The sequence below is a fragment of the Strix uralensis genome, chromosome 13 (assembly GCF_047716275.1).
Source record: "Strix uralensis isolate ZFMK-TIS-50842 chromosome 13, bStrUra1, whole genome shotgun sequence".
In the NCBI taxonomy this organism is placed as follows: Eukaryota; Metazoa; Chordata; class Aves; order Strigiformes; family Strigidae; genus Strix; species Strix uralensis.
In genome coordinates this window covers 2073469-2092518 of record NC_133984.1, presented here as the reverse complement: position 1 = coordinate 2092518, position 19050 = coordinate 2073469, and the positions used below count along the sequence as shown (strand labels likewise).

General features: G+C 45.9%; 1 protein-coding gene across 1 annotated transcript in view; it reads right to left on the bottom strand.

Moving 5' to 3' along the window:
- The window catches only part of LPAR4 (lysophosphatidic acid receptor 4), a 32965-nt gene extending 14346 nt beyond the window's left edge, over positions 1 to 18619 (bottom strand). The window contains exon 1 of the mRNA XM_074882839.1: positions 18554 to 18619. The gene's annotated coding sequence lies outside the window, so the exon portion shown is untranslated. The remainder of the gene's footprint in view (positions 1 to 18553) is intronic.
- Between the last annotated feature and the right edge of the window lie 431 nt (positions 18620 to 19050).

Genomic DNA, 19050 nt, shown 5'->3' with positions numbered 1-19050 from the left:
GCTTCTTAACAGTATTTAGCCAGAATGTGGCAATTGTGCCAACTTTGATGAGGTTGGAGTTTAAGCAGGCAGCTGCACTTATCTGGGGTGTTTGCTTTATCGCTAGATAAATTATCGGTTTAATTAAATACTCTTAACAAAAGTCTTCAGCTATTGTGAACTTCAAGAGCTCTCAGGAACTCCTCCTTGTAATATTACCTCTAACCTAACAGGAGACTGGGGATGGTATTTTTTTCTCTTATGGAGTCCATCCTTCTATACCATCATAGTGGTTTCAAATTCGTATGCATCCATGGTTGCCACTGAATTCAAAAGCATCTTTAGTGAGCAGGTTATTCTGTCACCTGTCACTTTTTTTTCTTTAAAAAGGAGCATCTTTTTCTGCTAGCTATAGCCAAAACTAGAAGCTGGAAAAGTAGAATCTCAAGGTTGACCCATGATGCTGCTCTCCAGCCTCTAGAGATCATAAGAAAAAATCCCAACCTTTTCCCCTATGGGACATAAAAAGGTTTTGGTATTAATGACAACGAAAATGTCCCCAGAGCAATGTATTCCCGCTCCCCTCCAAGGCACATTTCCCAAAGCAATACGCATAGGCCTTTACCCTTCTCCACACCAGTTTAAACAGGCCAAATGCTTGCTATCAATGTCCTCTGTATATTTTTTTAAATAAATAAAGTACAAACGTTTCCAACAAAGTACCCTTAACGTAGGTTTATTTGCCAAACATGAAAAAAGGAGGTGGCTGCCTCTCTTCTTGGTTACAGTTACAGGCAAGTGTTTTCTTTAAAATGGAAAAACAATGAATAGACTCCTCGGCTCTTCATCTCTCCTCTCTGCACAACTCATTTTCTGTCCCCACCCTGATCCCATGGTGTTCATCTTAGACTTGGGACAGGGTGGGATTTAGTGAGCTCGCCTTGCTAAAACATTGGCAGTACATCAATAATATCTAGTTATTTTGGAAAACAAGGGAAACTGGACTGTTATCTTATTGAAAACCACGGCTGCTGAGAAGGCATAACATGTTTAAGCAAAAGTTTTACCCCCTGTTTGCAGTACTCAGATTTTCTGCTTATGCATAGAAACCCTACTGATACGATACTTCTGTTGTGGTTTTGGTTGTCTCTTGTGTCAGTGGTCTGGTGGCTTTTGGACTGGCATATGAAATTTTCATGGATTTCAGCAAGGCAGGAATATCTGAATTAAGGAAAAATTTTGCCTAGAAGACTCACATATTGCATTTCCAGATGATTAATGCTTAATTCTTCTGCAGTCAAACATACTGACTATTTTCAGTCAATTGATGCTTCATTGTGCCAAGATTCTTACTTCAGGGCACTTATGAGCACTCAAAAGGAGCCAAAGAGCAGAAACCAAATCAAAATTGCATTTTAAAGGCCACTAGAATATATATGATAGAGACATTAGCTTTTCCCTTTCCTCCTCTATTCATTGGCAAGGCTTGCTTCCTTCCTTTGCTTTCCTACAGCAGCAGACTTAATTTGTCATTTGGTAGCTAAATATTGCATGGCTTTAGTTCATCCTGCGACGGCAGTGCGTATCGGATGTTCTGCGGCCCCGTGGAGCCTTCCCTCCCATAGAGAAGAGGTAGCAAACAAGCTGCTGTTAGGCTGCAGTGGTCCATACGAACCATCCAGGAGCGGCTTCATGGCACCAGAGGGTTTAGGGACCCTGCCTGGGGAAGTGGGTAACCCCATGTTGCCCAAATACCTACCCCTTAAGCTTACAAACTTGGTTATATTTAGGAATTTTGGCTGTCTGCGATACATCCATACAATGTCCTGTATCCTTTGCTCATCCGATGAGGCACACAGCTTCCTAAGGTCTCATGGTTTTTAAGCACCAGCTTTAGGACTACAGCTCCTGAGGAATAAGGTTAATATTTGGGTGACCCCAAAGGAAACATGTGGATCATTAAACCAGCAGGTTCAATTCTATTAGAATGGAGTATTTCATTTAGATGTTCCCCAGGAAAGCTAAAGGAAAAAATCAGTAATACTGACATTTTCCTAGGGGGAAAAAAGAAAAAAAGTCGCTACAGAAACTACAGTCTCTGCTGGAAAAGATTTTGAAGGAAAATTCCTGAGCAGATGTAGCAGAACCCTTCAGGAGCTCACTAATGCTCCAGTGTTTACTAATGCTTAATGGTTTGTCAATGCTTCCATTTGAAATCCTTTTTGAAGAGTTTTATAACAAATCCATAAAAATTCACTTTAGAATCAAATGGAAATGCAAAGCCTCATCCTGTTTGGGTTTTTTAAAAATATGCATTCAGAAGGACGTTTTTTAATCATTTATAATGCTGTAGAGAGATGGCAAAAAACCCCCACAACCAAAGCAAGTGCCCATTTGAATCAGTATCCTTGCAATGTTAAGAAGGCTTCGTTTGAAAACCCGGGTTTGTTAATTCACCAGCACTTAAAATTCCATTACTTTCCAATCCAACAGGACCTTTTTCTAATAAATGTCAGGATATTTCTTTTCTAAATGTCAAATCAAAGCTTTTTAGGGGTGGGGGAAAGTGCTGCTGATGCCAGTGAAATGACTGAGTGTCCAGAAAGTCCCCACTGCTCTCAGTCAGACAGTTTTCTAGTGAACAGTCTGCTGAAACACGAATACGGTCCGTCCGGGTAAGGATTGGATTAACCGATTAACCTGTGATTTGTTTCTCTGATCGATAGCAACTCTGCATTCTCGTGAGTCCTGAGGGCCTGCCTTTATTAAGTGCACTTAACTCGCAGCAAAGGCATTAGATTATGAGCTGCTGAAATGTGTTTCATTGTGTAAAAAGTAAAAGAAAAGTCCATACTGTTTGCTAGGCCACGCAAATGGAAACCTCTGGTGGCACCAAGTGCCTGAACCTGAGTATTCCTCCAAACCAGGCATTTTTTCCTAAAAATGGTTTTCTTTGCTATGTAGCATCCCCAATAAGCTAGAAGAATGTCAGTCTTTTGGACAGTGTCTTCTCCATGCTTTGCTTTCCAATGTTTTACAGCAATTTAATCAGGTTCTTCCAAGTGGGGCTCTGTAGTTTCAATATTTAATTTTTCTTGTCAATGGAGAAGGGATTCGTTTTGCAGACTCCCCACTCATTAGTTATTTTCCTCATAACGTAGAACAATTTTTAATTTTGCATGACCAAATCTAGCCTGTAATGTCTCCCTTCAGAAACTGCATCCAGGAGTTACTTCAGGCAAGAAAGAAGCACCTGATTATTCTCTCCTCCAGAATGAGTTCAGAAACTTGCTCTGGCCTAATTTGGTGGGGGATCTGAGTTCGTTGATTCTTTTTACTCAGTTCAAAGGGACTGCTTTTCATTTCTGCATGCTTCAGAGTCCCTGCTTTAATAAACATGCAGTAATGTATACCATTGTTTTGACAAGAGGCACCAGTTATGCCGAAATCTTATCCCCTGGAAAACGGAGCAGGTGTTTTCCAGCAGAGCTGCTGGGCTGCCTGCGTGAGCCGCCAGCACCAGCTGATGAGGAGCCTGGTTTCAGAATTCAGCGACGTTGCTCCTGTCGGGGTGGAGGATGATGTCTGAACGTGTCCCGGGGGGCAGCTGAGATGGCTGCTTTTGTCTTCCCATGGCGGGGGGGCAGAGCAGGTTTTAACAAAAAGTGAGTGAAATAGAGTTGGTTTATTCTTTTTCTGAATCCTAGTGATAGCCAACCAATGGCTTCTATTCCAGGCATGATGGAGCCTGGTTTTTTTAGCAGGGATAGTTGGAGTGGTGTCGATGTCAGCAGTACCTGTATTTCATACAGCACAGCTTCCCTGGGTGGCGGCTGTAGTCAGACCGTAACGTGGCATCAGTAAGTGCTGGTGTTTTACTGGAGTAAACTTGAGTTTCAGCAGATGAATTGGGAAGGGTGAAGAGCTACGGTGCCAGGAAGAGCCACTGCAGAGCAGTTAACGAAGCAAGCAGAGAACAACAGACGATGCGGGCCAGCGCTGGCCGACTTCCCCGCGCAGTAGCAAGGACAGCACCTCCGAGCACAGCAGTGGAGGGGTATTAAGTTTCAACAAAACAAACCCAAAGGACACCAGAAGCCGGTGAATATAGTCTGTGTTCTGATGGCAAAAAATCTGAGTTTGAAGGGAGCTGGGAGCACCTAAAACAATTGAAGGCACAACCAGGCAGGAGCTTGCAATTCTGCTGTGCATGAATAGAAGGAAGAAGCAGCTGAATATCAGGAAACGTTTTCTAACAATGCGGACTATTAGGCTTCGGTGGAGACTCCCGAGGGAAGTGGTAAAAGCCCACATGGGCTGAATAGTAGAAAACTAGACAAAACCATAGCGTACATATACTGGAAAGAAATCCTCCAGTACAGTGATACACAATTCACAATACCTAGTGAACGTAGCGTCGCTATTGGTAATAACATCTTTAAGATGCATTTTTGGATACACAGATTTAGAAGAGTTCTTGCAAACGAGGAGGCTGCGAACTTTCTGGGCAGGTCCTTTCCATGTGAGGTGGGCAGTGGAGAAGGGGGAGAGGGGACGCGCTGCCCCTCCCAACAACATGAAGCACTTGCCTCAGCTATCCCTGTCCCTAGGAGGAAGCCTGTTTTCTGCATTTTTATAAGAAATCTCAATTAACTCAGGTCCCGCTCCCTCTAGAGGGCAGCTGCTTCCCTTAGATCCTTTTGGGAGAGCAATCTCCCCACCAGCATGTCCTGGTTCCCACCTTCCATGCAGTGAGTTTTTGGGGCTTGCAGGATTTTGGCTGGGCCACAGACCACAGGGCGATGCCGGATGATTCACAGCCCCATCAGGCTCCCCTCGCCTTCAGCACTGCGCCAACCTCCATGGCTGTATCGCCAACAGAGAATGGAAAGAGAGCTAAATTAGTAAAATTTATCATGCTCTGTAGCTTCACTGTCTCGTGAACCTCTTGCAACATCACAACATACAACAGCATTGCTGTGATCAGAGAATTTATTGATAAAAGAAATATGCTAGAATGGATGAAAAAGTAAATATTTCTGATTTTCATTAGCATCCAAGCCATTGTGGTACTGGGGAGCTGGTACAGCCTGCGGTCCCCCCCTGACTTCTGAGTGAATGACCCTTTTGAGTATTTTAACCCAAAACAAGACTCTTTGGGGCATGACTAATGCCCGGCTCCGTGGTGAGGTGCGTGCCGTGGCGCAGGGCTGTGCCGCACACCGAGGTCCAAACCTTCACGCTGTACTTCTCTGCTAGGGACTGTGTTAGGAAAGCATATTAACGGAGCTAATCTTGCCAAGCCGTGTGCTTTTCTGTTGCACAAACTTACAGTCGGACAGTGTTATGCAAATCAAAGCGGTATTATTCGTGTTGCACCACCACTTAACTCCTGCTCTCTACCAGCCCATTGTTGATAGTACTTTGGCATCACGTCAATCTGATTGCAATTAAGCTTTTTACAAAGCATCGTTCAAGGCTGTCTGTTCTGGTTTTGATTGTTTGTGCTCTGAAAGGTTCTCCACAATGGATGTTCCAGGGAATATGCTACCAGCTGTGTTGGTAATGCCCTCCTCTGATAGTTTTGATAATTGTTTTGTGACTCATGGAGGCTATTTTGGTACTAACTTGTTTGTTTTTCTCATTGAAAAGTGGTTTCTGAGGAGAGGAAAGTACATATTTAATACCCTAGGGGTGTGCATTTTTTTTCTGAAGCATTTTCTATCCACAAAAGACTTAAGGTTTATTCTACCAGGCACTCCAGAAAAATGCCTGCCTTCCTAACAAAAGCAGGTTGCTATGTGTAAAAGAACATTAAAGAGGAAAGATTCTGGTACAGATATCGAGGCCTAAGTGTGTTGTCAATACATAAACATAAAAATAAAATGGAGCCTGCCTTTCATTTTGGAAATAGACTATATTTCCAGCTGAAACTTGCTGCCTTGGTTCACTAGAGTCTGCAATAAAGCAGTTATGACCGTCTGCTGAGAAGGAGCAAACAGTCTTGCTCAGCTTGTGAGCAAATGTGGGAAGGCAGCAGCATCCAGCCAGCAACTATCTTATTTGGGGAAGGTCTGTACCTTGGGATCCTCTCTTCTCATGGAGAAGAGGCCGGTTTGTTAGGTTTAAACTTGGGAGGTTTATTTTCCATTACATTCTTTCATCCTCTTCTGTGTCAGGACGTATTTTTGCATTTGTGGAGGGTGTGTATGTTTTTTTCTCCAAACGATCTCAATGTTCAGGAATTAGGCTGGTCAAGTCTCTATTTTACATCAGCTTATAGAGAATACAGCAACTTTTTCTCTGCTGTGCTTTGGGATTCTGACATCCTCCCCTGCTTGCAGTCCACCTAAACCAGAAACAATAGGAAAAAGATATTTCTTTAACGTTTGACTGTTTGACCTAGTGCAGGAATTGCCGATTCCAGGCTCTCTCCAGCATTTCTTGTTTCTCTCCGCTTTGCCCTGGATCATTATATTTCAGTCTACAAACTGCTATTTGCGTCTGGGCTAAAGCAACATAAACATCAGGTATGCAAATATACACATTGGCCAATTTCCTTTTATTTGAAACTAAAGGCAGTAATTTAGTGCGAGTTGAGCATATCAAGGTTTCCCTGATGCAAGAGAAGATCCCTCCTCCATTGACTGAAAAGCCTCACATACAGAGGGGCAGGACCCAGCTCCCATCTGAGAGCACACGTATCTCCTTGGAAGCCATTTCCATGCAGATGGCCCCAAAACACCTCCAAAGTGCTCATCAGGGAGCTCTCACAAACGCCTCCTGGTGCACCAGGACCTGACTTTCTGCCAACCGACTCTCTCTTTCTCCAGGACCACGATAGCCTATAGCAGACACCTGGCATCCACTGGAAGTCCAGCCTGGAGTTACAAATCAATCCCAAAGCTTCTAGTTTACAACCCAAAATTCATGCCCAGACTAACACTGAAGAAACATGGCTGACAGAAGGCGTACTGCATGCTGCACGTCACCAGGTGTCCTCTAGAAAGTGAATTCAGCCATATTTTCATTGCATCACCTGGAGAGAAGTTATTAATGGGCCAAACACACTCCTCAGTGATAGCAAGGAGGTAATGGCAAATATCTAATTACATATACAGTGGGTATCAGTCAGGGCTTAGCTTAACAGTGTTGCTGATACAGGACAAGATGTGCAGCTTGTGAGGTTCAGAAATATGGATGAGTCCAAACTACAGCGTTTTGAACTGAACTTTCCTTCAGACATGGGGAGCTCAGGGCATGCATCTGAGCCTGAGCCACCTTGAAAACAGTATCACCAGTGCTGTGATTTAAAATACAGAGGCGTGCTGTCAGCAGAGAACAACAGATGGTCTCTGTTTGCTTCCTTGGAGTGCTCAAGGAGGGCTCGGGCTGCGACACGTGGACACTGCTTGGCTGCTGCCAACAGGTTGTGGTACAGAGAACGCAGATGTCCCAGCCCCTGCCATGCTCCGAGGTCTGAGGGTACAGTGACAGCAGTGCCTCGGGATGCCTGTCATGACCAATATTTCAATATCTGGTACAAGGCTGCCATGGGGCACTTCACCACAAGTGGAGGATTTGTTCCAATACTAATGACTTTCTGGCATTTGCAACTGCTCATCATATGGAAAGACCCGGTGCCCAAGTCACACAGTAACTGAGACCCAGTTGTCCTTTTAGAGGAGATGGGTGTTTCTGCAGTGCTATCAGGTTGAAAAAAGAGCATCAAGACAAATAAATACAGAAGATATACTGAATAAAAGCTGCTTTTCTGAAAATGTTTTTACTCCCAAAGGAGGAAGAGGAGCTTGGAGAGGCAGCTTGCCGTGCCAGGGGAAAGGCCACCCTGTCTAGGAGCTCCCTAGATAAGAATGGAAATCCTTGTATAACATTTCCCTTTGTTATCAGAGGGGAATAAACACTTTTAAAAGCATTGTTTTTACAGAGGAAAGCAACACCAACAGGGCAATGACTTCTTTTCTTTTACTATTTTTCTGTTGACTCATGATGGCCTTCCAAGCCAAGTCTTCAAACCACCCTCCACTGCTGTCCCTTCGCCCATCTCTGCTGTGGACTCTATTTGGGTTTGATTAGTTCCTGTCACAACTAGGAGAGGTTTTTGCTTTTATGCTCTCCTCCCTCCCTGGCCTGAGCCTACCCACATGCCTAGGGCACTGTGTCCTCACCCCCTGCCCATTGCTCCCCATCACCATGGCCATCTCATACGCTCTTCCATCTGCTCTCAGGGCACCGAGTCCCTTCCTTCACTGAGTCCACCCTGGGCACAGGCTGCTGCACAGGAGAAGCTGGTGCTCTGTATTTGTCACCGGGGCTAAATGTTAGCTAATTTATTCCCTCAGCAGAGTTTGTGCCCTGCTGGATCTGCATCAGGACGGGGTTCACACCATCCTTCCTTCCATAAGATGCTTAGAATTTTGACTAAAATTTTCTTGATCTTCAGTGCCCTGGGATTTAGCTGCCAAAGTTCCAGAGCCCTTGTGAAACCAGCCACTCCTCTGAGATTTAACCATATTCAGATAATCCCTTCCCTTCTGGTTTTATGCATTATCTGGTACCACAACAACAGGGGTTACATGTAAAACTTGGGAAGGCTGAAGATTAGGTGGATGTGTATTTGCAGTTTTGTTTTTCCTTTGTCCAAAAGCCATTTTTAATGTGGAATTTCTCAGATTCAAAATTCAAATAGCATTCTCATCCAAATGACATGATTAGACTGGCTCTTAGGAAGTATTTCTTTGCAGGTTGTTGGGCGTTGGAATGGGCTGCCCAGGGCAGGGGGGGAGTCCCCATCCCTGGAGGGGTTGAAGAGTCGGGTTGACCCAGCGCTGAGGGATCTGGTGGAGTTGGGAACGGTCAGTGTGAGGTTCATGGTTGGACTGGAGGAGCTTCAAGGGCTTTTCCAACCGAGATGATTCTGGGATTCTGTGAAACCACCCTCTTTGAGTTCTGGCCTGTTGGCACAGCCCTGCCTGTTCGGGGATTTGGCTGCTGGCTCCCTTTTCTGTAGGTTTGGTGTGTGTGATTTCCCTGCTTGCCGTGAAGCTGCTTTCGCTGTGCAGCGGTGAGCGGGGCTGCAAGGAGCAGAGCTGCAAGGCAGACCCCAGCCCTGGCGAGAGGCAGCAATTCTGCAGGAGCTGCAGATGCAGTTTCCTTGCAGGACTGGAAAAGAAGTTTTCAATCAAGCCAGCATCTTCCAGCAGGCTCTCAGCTCCATGCCGGGGCGGGGGGGAGGGGGGATCTAGCTCCAGCTGCACTGTGCTGTGCTTCAGGACAGGAAGCAGAAAACAGCACGCCCAAAGGGAAGTGCCGGAGGAATTCAGGGAGACACAAAGTAATTAAATAGCCTGGAATTTGTCCAGGTCCTTGGGGTTGTCACCCCGTCTCCTACAGAACTTTAACGACGAGACGTGGCCTGGGTCCCTGGGTTATGTCTCCTCTGAGAGGCCGTGTGTGGACCAGTGGGACCTGAGTGAAGTGTTTCTTGGTACCGGTTTCAGACCAAGCTCCAGCTCCGGTCATTGCAGGGCAGTTTTCTGCAGCAGCACGGGGAGGTTTTGCTTTGGGAGTTCTCGCTGCGGCCGGGGCATGGCTGGACTCTGCTGCGGCTTGTGATAAATATTCTCATGTGAATTTGAAGTGACTTCTCGGACCATTACTAGTGGATGCTATATTTATCCTAATGCTGACACATCTTTAAATAGTACGGTTACATTACAAGGTCCCTGTGTAAAGTTTACCACTATCACTTTTGCTGAGTGTAGTTCATTCAAAGCAGTTTGAAAAGGAGCAGAGCCTTCCTAAGCGCCACTTTGATCCTACTAACATTTTTCTGACCAGAAATAGTTGCCAGACACTTTCCCTTCTCTGTCAAGTCGTTGTTACACCTCTTCTGTAAACACTTTTTCCCTTCTTTTTGTTTTCTTTAGCTTTCCCTAACCACCTCTCCTACCATCTTCCAAATCCTGCTGAACTGCTTCCAAATTCCTCATCGCCCCCCTTTTTCAACACAGCCTTTTGGTACAAGCTGCCCTTGACTGCCAAGCACATGGTCCTCCACTTCACCTTAGAGTAAATGACTTATTTCAAAACATCCCCTGAGAAGTATGATTTCACCTCTTTGGCTGGGGTGCCCTGCTCCAGTATTGGTGGGACTGCATCTTTTGCAATGTGAGTGATAGAAAACTGTAGCCTCTTTTTTTTTTTTTTTAAACTTCTCCTTCTTGTTGGCTCTTCACACTTAAACTTGGCTTCTGCTAATTTATAACGATGACGGATGCATCTTTAATCACAGGAGCACTTTGCACGTACCTCTGGCAGCTGCCAGCTTTGATACTGTGCCCGCGCTCGGGGAGCTGCTGGCAAGGCAGAGCAGCGGCTGCTGGCCCAGTTGGTGGCAGGCACAGCTCAGGGTTCAACACACCACTCGTATTTCCCAATCTCTTTCTTTTTCACATACTTTTATTTATTTTTTGACTGCATTATCTTTTAATGAGGACAGTGTCGCCAAATGACAGTTCAGTCTCAGCTTTCAGCAGCACCAACAAAATACAATCCATGGGGAATGAAACAAAATAGAGGCTTTTTTGGGTAGTAAGCAGCAATTTTACAACCATTTTTAATAATGGTCCTTTATCTGGAGGAGGGAGGAAGAATCCTAATAAAGCCATGTGATGGGAGGAGAAACTTACCCAGTGCAGGGGCTCAGCTTTGCTACCACTGCAGTTGGTTTAGGTTGCATGAGGGCCACATGATAGCAAGGTGACTTTAAAGTCCTATATTTCTCATCCTCGGACCGCTTTATAGGCAACAGAGCTGTCAGTTTATTAAAATGATCCTGCAGCATGTCTGGTTGTGGAGAAGGGGGAGTACGCAGCCAGCCCCGCGGCTATGGCTTGCTTCCTCAGGACAGAAGGGGAAGGGGCTGCTGAGATGGCCCCTGGTTCATTTTTTGAGATGCTGCTGCACCTGAAGTCATGGGAAGCACCATAACTTCCCATCTCTGGAGAAGCTCATGATTAAATACCTCATTTTTCACCCCACGTTGCCATGGGTGTATCTGTGGTCAGGCGGGCATGTTCTCCCCATCCCTGCCATGGGTCTGTAACCCACCTTTTGCTTCTCTTCCAGCTGCTGCTCAGTCTTTGCTCTTTTCCTCTCTGGGACCCTTTTGCTTGGCCCTTGTCAGTTTAGTTTTGCTACGAGCACAAGTTATGACCATGGCTCTGCCTTTGCACAGTGTTGGAGTTAAACTTTCCCCTTGTTTTAGAAGAACACATGGTTTTGCTTAGCACTAGCTAAGGAATTACAAGCTGTATGTCTTGAATATGTATCTGCCAAGGTAAGTAATCTCTGCTGCGAACTTGAACAATCAAAGCTCATGGTTATTTGTTTTCCTATGTATAGATTTACCAGCTGCTGGTCTCTAACATTTATTGATGTTTTCTTTTTTCTAATCAAGATGTCATTGCCATGTTTAACTAGGCAGTCTGTCATCTGATGTGCAGTGGGTAGCTGGGCATAGCACAAGGCTTTTCCACCGCCCAGAGCACATCCAGACGGTTCCCCATCACCAGCCCACCAGAAAAGTACTTACAGAAATCTCAATACAAGCTGCTCAAAATGCCAGGGAATCCTGAAGTAAGTGACTGGATATTTTATATCAACTTTTCTGAAATGTGCAGCATACTTTTGCTTAAAAAAAAATAAGGGAAAGCCTGACTCTAAAGATGTGTATCGTATCTTGTGAGATTCCTGAACAATTTTTGTGCTTCATTTTGATTTATGTGCTAGTTATGTTCTGAGGGAAAGCTCTGCAGAAAGAGCATGTCCTGGAGCCATCACAAACTAGATCCTGAATCTTGTTCACAGGTGGACATTTGTGTTCACAAAACTCACAATAACTCTCAAAGGCTTCCTTGCTTGCTGTCTGTGGCTTAGCCCTGCCAGCAGGTTGTATAGCTTTATCTACACCAAGGTCCATGGGTTAGAGATGCTGGATGAGGACAACCAGGAACTGTGCTGTTTATACTTCAAATCCGCAGTTCTCCATACAACTTACACTGAAAAATTTTAAGTGTTTTGAGCCATGACTATCAGACTTACAGAGCTTGTGCAGAAGGACTTTCGGTTATGGAAGGAACTCCTCAGTAAAGGATGAGGAAGGGTTTACTGTAAAAAGTGGTTGTGTTTTTCAGAACTGCCTTGGCAGCGTTGACCCAGACAAGGTTTTGAGACCATTTTGTTGGCTCGTACACGTTGCTTTTACAAATAAAAACAATTTCCCACAGTGCCATTTAGAATTTGCTTCCTACCTAGTGTCTTAATCTCAGACAGGTGTGGAGGGAGCATTGGTGTAAATTTAGACTGCAAACACTGAGCATTCCAAAGTTAAGAAATGCCACTGTTTCAGTTATCTGCACATTTTTTGTACCAGCAAGTAGGTTGTTTTCTGCACAAGCTACCACTCCACTTTGGTGCACAGGATGATAAACAGAAGGTTTCAGATCTTGAAAAATTGTCTAAGTCTTTACAAAGAAAGAGTTTACCTAGCTCAGAGGGTTTTTTTCTTGCCAGATTTCAAAAGCTTCCTCGAACAATGACAGCAACAGAGATTCTTGGGACAGTTTTTGAGAAAATTTTGAAATGTGATTTGGGAGCTGTTATTACTTGCCTTTATAGTACAGAGAAAAAGGTATTTGAAATGTGGGTACTCTCTGATCATCTACTGACTTAAAGACCATTTGTTTTAGTCCTGGAGTTATTTGACATGCATACAGGCATAGAGCACTTTCAAGATCTCTCTAGCCCCAGGGAAACGTTGGGAGCAGCCCGAGGCTGGACCCAGCAGCTCGCCTGGAAAACCTCAACCTGTGCTCCTGGCAGGGGTTTGCATGCGTCTTTTTTTGGTCCAGAGAGCCCCAGGCAAAAAAGCAACTGGCACAGAGCCTGGCGTAGCTGCGAGTGTGAAAGCAGGGCCAGAACCCAGCCAAAGTGCCTTCAGGGAGCAGAGCTGGGGAAAAGCAGTCTCCGGTCTGCTGGGAGGGAGCAGGCTGTGCTTCAGTTCAGAGAGGCACAGACAAAGCAATGCTGCTTTTCCTGGCTGCAGGCAGAACTGTCTTCAGTCTGGCAGAAGCACAGAGAATGATGGCTGTGTCCCCGTTCTCTAAAGGGAGGTTTGGAATTGGGAAGGGAGCAAGGAAGGCAAGTTTCTGGTCCCTTCTCCCCCAAGGAGGAGCTGGTGCTCGCAGGGAATGAGCAGAAGGGAAGGCTGCACTAACCTGCTACACAAACAATATAAAAACCCCATCAAATACCACAAAATGAACCCTGGAACGTAGATACAGCAAAATCTCTGCTCACCAAAGCTCCCCATGCCACGACCAGGGAGCAGGCAGGAGTCTGGCTTTAGCCCCTCTGTCCCGAGGCTGTCGGTCAGTCAATGCAGCACTGGCCATTTGGTCTCGTTTATTTGGGTGAGTTTTTCTTAATCTACCCAGGAGGATTTCTTGAGTTGCATAAATTCTGAGCATGCTCTGAGTTCTAGGACACTATATTGAGCATTGAGGTTGCTCTGGCTCTCAGTTGAGCAGGTCTCTGTAAACACGCCGGGCACGGCGATCCCGGTGGCAGCTCTGCCCAGGCTCAGCACTTGAACCTGACTTTTAAAAATAGCCCGAACGGAGACTGAGAGATGAAAGGAGCCCACAGTGTGTCCACCAAACACAAACCCTTTAATGAAGCCGAGGGACTGGGGCTGGACCAACAACTTTGTGAGCGGAGGGAAATCTGGTAGCCAGTGTCACTATGAATAGACTGCTTGTAGAAAGGTTTACGTGCAATTTGCACAAGTGGGGAGACTGCGCGAGGAAAAACAACGTTCAATGAAATCTTTTAAAAAGCTCTGCTTTTTCAGTCCACATTTAACATTTAAACTGCTATGAATTTGATACCTCCAGATTCAAAGTCGTTCCATTACAGAAGCACACAGAAGTGGGAGAGAGAAAAACTCGTTTGGCTTGATTTTCAGGTAAACTTAGACTTCTTCATGAGCTTTTTTCCTGGCTCTCTATTTAGTGGAAAGCAGATAATTCAATACATTCTTACAGCCTCACAACAGTATCAGTGTTTTGGCTAATGGCAGTACTGTGGATAACTTGGAGAATCACCCCCATTTTCTATGCGTTCAAGTGGCCACCTCTGTCATGAAGAAACCCATGTTTGTGATTCAGAACAGGATATTCTGCAGAGCAGAAAGTTTGTAGAAGGAGTGTTCCCACCCGTGGGGTTTCAGGCTGTCTTACCCGTCCACCACCAGCCCCCTCCCGTAGCTGAGCATGGCAGGAGAAGAGAAGAGAGAAAATTTCTGTTGGAAGGGACCTACAACGATCATCTAGTCCCACTGCCTGAGAGAAGACACTGCTCGTGTGTTTAGCTCTGCTAGGACGGTGCAAAGCACTGCTTTGGTGACTCGAGGGAATTCCTCAAGGAGGCTTTAATGACAGGCAATCTGTTAGTTTAGTAAGATGATGTCTACATTTTCCAGTGGACCCAATTAAACAGCTGGATGTCAGTCTGAGCTACCACATTTCTGTGATCCTGATGTAAAGTTGAGAGATTTTTTTCCTAAAAGCAAGAAAATTGGGCTTCTGGAAAAGGCACCTGAAACTAGTGCCAAGCGCAAGCAGGTATAAATACGAGGAGATGCAGCCTGAGCAAGAGCATGAGATCCAAAGCCATAAACTTGGAGGAAGCTCAGCAATATGTTTTATGGTTCCAAAATGACTGCAAAATAGTATAAGCATGACCTGCTTGACTTTAACTCCTTGGGGACCTGCAGCCAGTAGGCTGTGGCAGCACAGAGCTCAACGCAGCCACCGAGCCTGCCTGAGCCAGGGGAAACGTCAGAGGCATTTGACACAGGCTTAAATCCAACACTATCTGGACACAGCCGTGTCTCTGGGTTACTCACACTCTTAGGTTCTTCTCTAACGTGCAGTTTTTCCAGCTGCTCAGAAAAAAACCCAAACCACCAAACCATAAACCCCATTATTTTTCTCCCTTTCAGTATTAAAGAAACTCATCTGAGAAATGCCCACAGCCTTTCTCTTGTTGCCGTTGCTGATTAACTCAGCCATGGAGGCAGCAAGTACCATCTCCCTATTCCTGTTCTCTTTTTCAAACCTGCTTATTCCCTCAAACGAAGGATCCAGCATGGCTGACATTAAGTTTTTAGCATGATATTCTTGCTGCTTTCTCTGTGACCCTGCACACATGTACTGTCACACAGTAAAGTCTGTTCCTCCTGCCTCTAATGAGATAAAATAAGTAACCTGATATTTTGTCTTCCTCTGCCTAATTGCCTCCCTCTTACAAATAAGGCAGAAGCAGCAGTATCAGGGTCTGTTCAGCTGTGTGTGCCTGGATTTTGAGCAGATGATGACCTGGAATCAGTACCTAGGATGTCAACGGGAGGTTGTGCGTGCTGCAGAGACCTGATCTTCAGGAAATGGGTACTCAGCACCTGAAGGTCAGCTCTGTTGTCAGAGTGGGTGCCCCAAAACATGATGAACCTTTTAAACATCTCCATGAGTGAGTGTGGGGTGTCTTCCTCGTGGTTTTGTGTGCATTTGCATGTTTGCATTTGCAAACACGGCCTTGCATTAGAAACAAATACTCCAGATATACCTGTTTTTACTGCTGTGATGGGGGATCCTGTGACTGTATGACAAGGTAGTGCTGTGCAGAGGCTTGAGCTCCTGCTGAAGAGGCAGCTCATCCTGTGCTAATTAACTCTGCTGAGAAATGAAGCCTGCCAGCCAGGGAGAACTGGCCTGCTGACAGCCCTGCACTGTTCCTAGGACTGAGGGACTTTGTTCAGCTCAGGTGTCCCTGCCCGAAGCCCAGCGGGCCGAGCTGCCGGGGAGCTGCAGGCACTGTTCGAACTTGCATGGAAACCCAGGTCACGTAGTGCAAATCAGTTCACTCCCACAGACCGCTGGCAGATGCCCCGACTCCCAGAGTTTGCTGGATGTTACCATGGGGAGCATTAGCTATTTCTGGTTTGCCTCTTGTTGCTTTTACAGCAGTGGTGCTGAGGGTAGGGAGCAAAAACCCTGCGGTCAGATAAGGCAGCTGCTCTGAATGCGCAGGAGAGAGAACAGTCTTACTTGTTCTGCCCATCCTCAACCACCACCTGAGGTACGAGCACTGGTCAACCAGCTACAGCCCACAGGTGCATTTGTAAAAATAATTTTCCCGTGATAATTCAAGCCTCACTTACCAGCAAAATGGTGCCCAGTTGTTTCAGCTCTGCAACGAGCAGTATAGAGCCTGTGAATGAAGAGCTACTGGGCACAAAGCCATCCCTGACGAGCAGCTGAGAGGGGCAGTGGCTGTAATGCTAACTGCATTCATTTGATAAACTGTTGTTGCCTGACAAAAAGTCAGATTGGTCCCACAGTGTCATGCAGATGCTCTGATAAAATTCCACGTTGCTGGGGCCAGAGGAAGGAGGTGGGAGATGGCACCCACTCTTTCTTGCAAGTATGGAAATTTCAGCTACTACAACAGGCAGGTGAAATGAATGTGTAAGGAATGTGTAATCCTCCCTGCTGTGGAGTTTTGCCATTTTATTTCAGTCCTTAGATAAGGTCAAGCAGGAGTTTGGTTAAGGAAGGGATGAAGCCAGGTGTAACTGCAGCACCGAGGGAGCATCCCTAAACCTAACGCTGCAGGGACTGGGATTCGCCTAGGTCTGTGAAGGGCTTGGGCAGGTGCAGGTCTGCAAACACGGGGGGAAATCTGGGAATGGCTGAGCCAGGAGGCGATGGGATGGTGGGGGAACAGCCCTCCTCTGTCCCCACTCCAAAGAAATTCAAAGTCCATGAAGAAGGAGCTTAAATCAGAAGCTCTGATAATTCATTTCCCTTTTAAATTTTTTTTAGAATTAGCATTGTGATTTAAGATTGCTAACACCAAACGAATTTTGGAGAGAGAGGGTAGTATCTGGTTTCGGAGCAGCCAGCACACTCTGGCACTAAGGCTTCCTGAACAGGCGGCCAAAATGCCCAGGCAATTTGCCAAACAAGAGCAGCAGAGTGCTGCGGGCTGGCGGGGAGGGCAGCGGGCAGTGCCGCAGAGCTGTGCTCAGGAGCGAGCCTCTTTTGATAGAGATCTTACTTGTAACTACCGTTCCCGTGCAAACCTGATGTAAGAAGAGAGGGATGAGGTAGAGCAGAGCTGATTTGTCAGAAGCTGAGAGAATTAGGAGTTTTTTCCTGATAGCAGTTTTGGGCTTGCATTCCAGCTCATCGTGGTACAGACCTTTGAAAGCAGCTTTTTAAAAATACAGCTTGCTTAAGTGAACGTGTTCTGCCTGCGTTCAGAGCTGTGCCAATTTACACCCGTGGCAAAGCTGGCCCTAGAGATTTGAAGCAGCGTGCACATGAGTAGGATACAGCCCTTGCTCCTTTCTCCCAAGCCAAGGAGCCCTTGCTGCTCTGTCGGCAGCTGCCTCCTCCGCCGTGTTTTTATGAAGTGCTGCTTCAGCTGCGGTTGGGGCTCACCTGCGCTTTATAAATACCCGTTCTCTGCCCATGCAGGGCTTGGCCTCTGAGTCAGCAAAACATTTCAGCACGTGCTCAATCATACCCCAGCCCATTACAGAAGTTAAGCATCTGCTTATTTTTAAACTTGCGTTATTGGGGGGGGGCTGGTGGTACTGCCAAGCAATGGCCGAGACTGGGTGCCCATAACGGTGGCTCTTGCTGCCTACCTGGAGCTCCAGGTGAGCCCTGCCCAAGCTGCTTTCTGCTCTAACGCTTTTAAAGAATGAAAAATAGTCTAAAACTGTAAATATGGGAATAAACATTCCCACAAGTCATCTGCTGTTAATTTACAGTTGAATCAATTCATTTTAATCCAAAAACAGCAGAGCAGTTTTCAGTCTCTGAAGACCATTGAATATTATACTTGGTATTATAAGCAAAAGGATTGCAGGGCATGTCTTTCCCCCAACTGTTTTATTTCACCAAGAGCATTTAGTGCTTTGCCAAATTCTGTCTCTGAGGGTCACTGCAAATGTGTTCTCCTTCTGCTTTTCATATAATACTGAAAAGTGAGCTGCAGTTGTGTAACTCGTTAACTATTCTTGCAATTTTAGCTTGGAGGCTTCTCTTTTTCAAAGAACACGTAGAGCTCGCTCTCACAGACTTATCTCACCCCCAAAAATAAGTGTACAAGCAACCTGTGCAGTGCTGCCATAGCAGATTATTACCTGAAATAATGTGAATTATTTCTCTCGGAAGCCAGAGCAGACAAAACAGCCAGATTCTTTGGTGTCTTGATTTGAAGAGGCTGCTTGTGGCAAGCGGTCAGATCCCCAGCTGTCACCATGGTGTTTTAAATATGAAACTTTTTTTTCCAGATCACCTTCCAATATGTTGCTTCCTATCTTGTACAATATCTTGTACTCCAGGTGGTCATTTCTCTGCATATCAGTAATGGGAACCCATCGCTTAAAAGCATAGGAGAAGGTACAGACAAAGCTTACCCGAATCGTTCTCGCACTGGAAGTTGTTCAGTCATCAGACAGTGATTCCTCCCTCTCGGTGCTTGTCCAACCCACTGGAACAGATGGCCTCGGGCAGTGTGTCCCTTTGTCTAATTTTATGGTCTCTTTGATGAGCGTTTTCGCTCACAGGCTATAGGACATGTCCAGGGGAGTGGGCAGGGGCTACGCTCGGACTCTGAAGAGCTGTGCAGCGAGAGGTGCAGCCGCACGCGGGGTGAAATCCTGACACGTCTGAGGCTGTGCCAGCGCTGTGGTCACAGCCCCCTCGGCTGCCCTGGTGTGTGCTGCTTGTGCCCCACTCCCAACGCCTGGGGCTGCTCCAGTCCCCCAGAGAAAACTCTCAGGCGTTGCTTGACTCTGCTTGGATAAGTTAGACTGCACAAGGCATGCTTCACATTAAAATTATATCAGAAAAGAGCAAATGGACGTTGCCTGATTTATATCTTCATTTACCTTTTTTTTTTGCCTAATGTTGA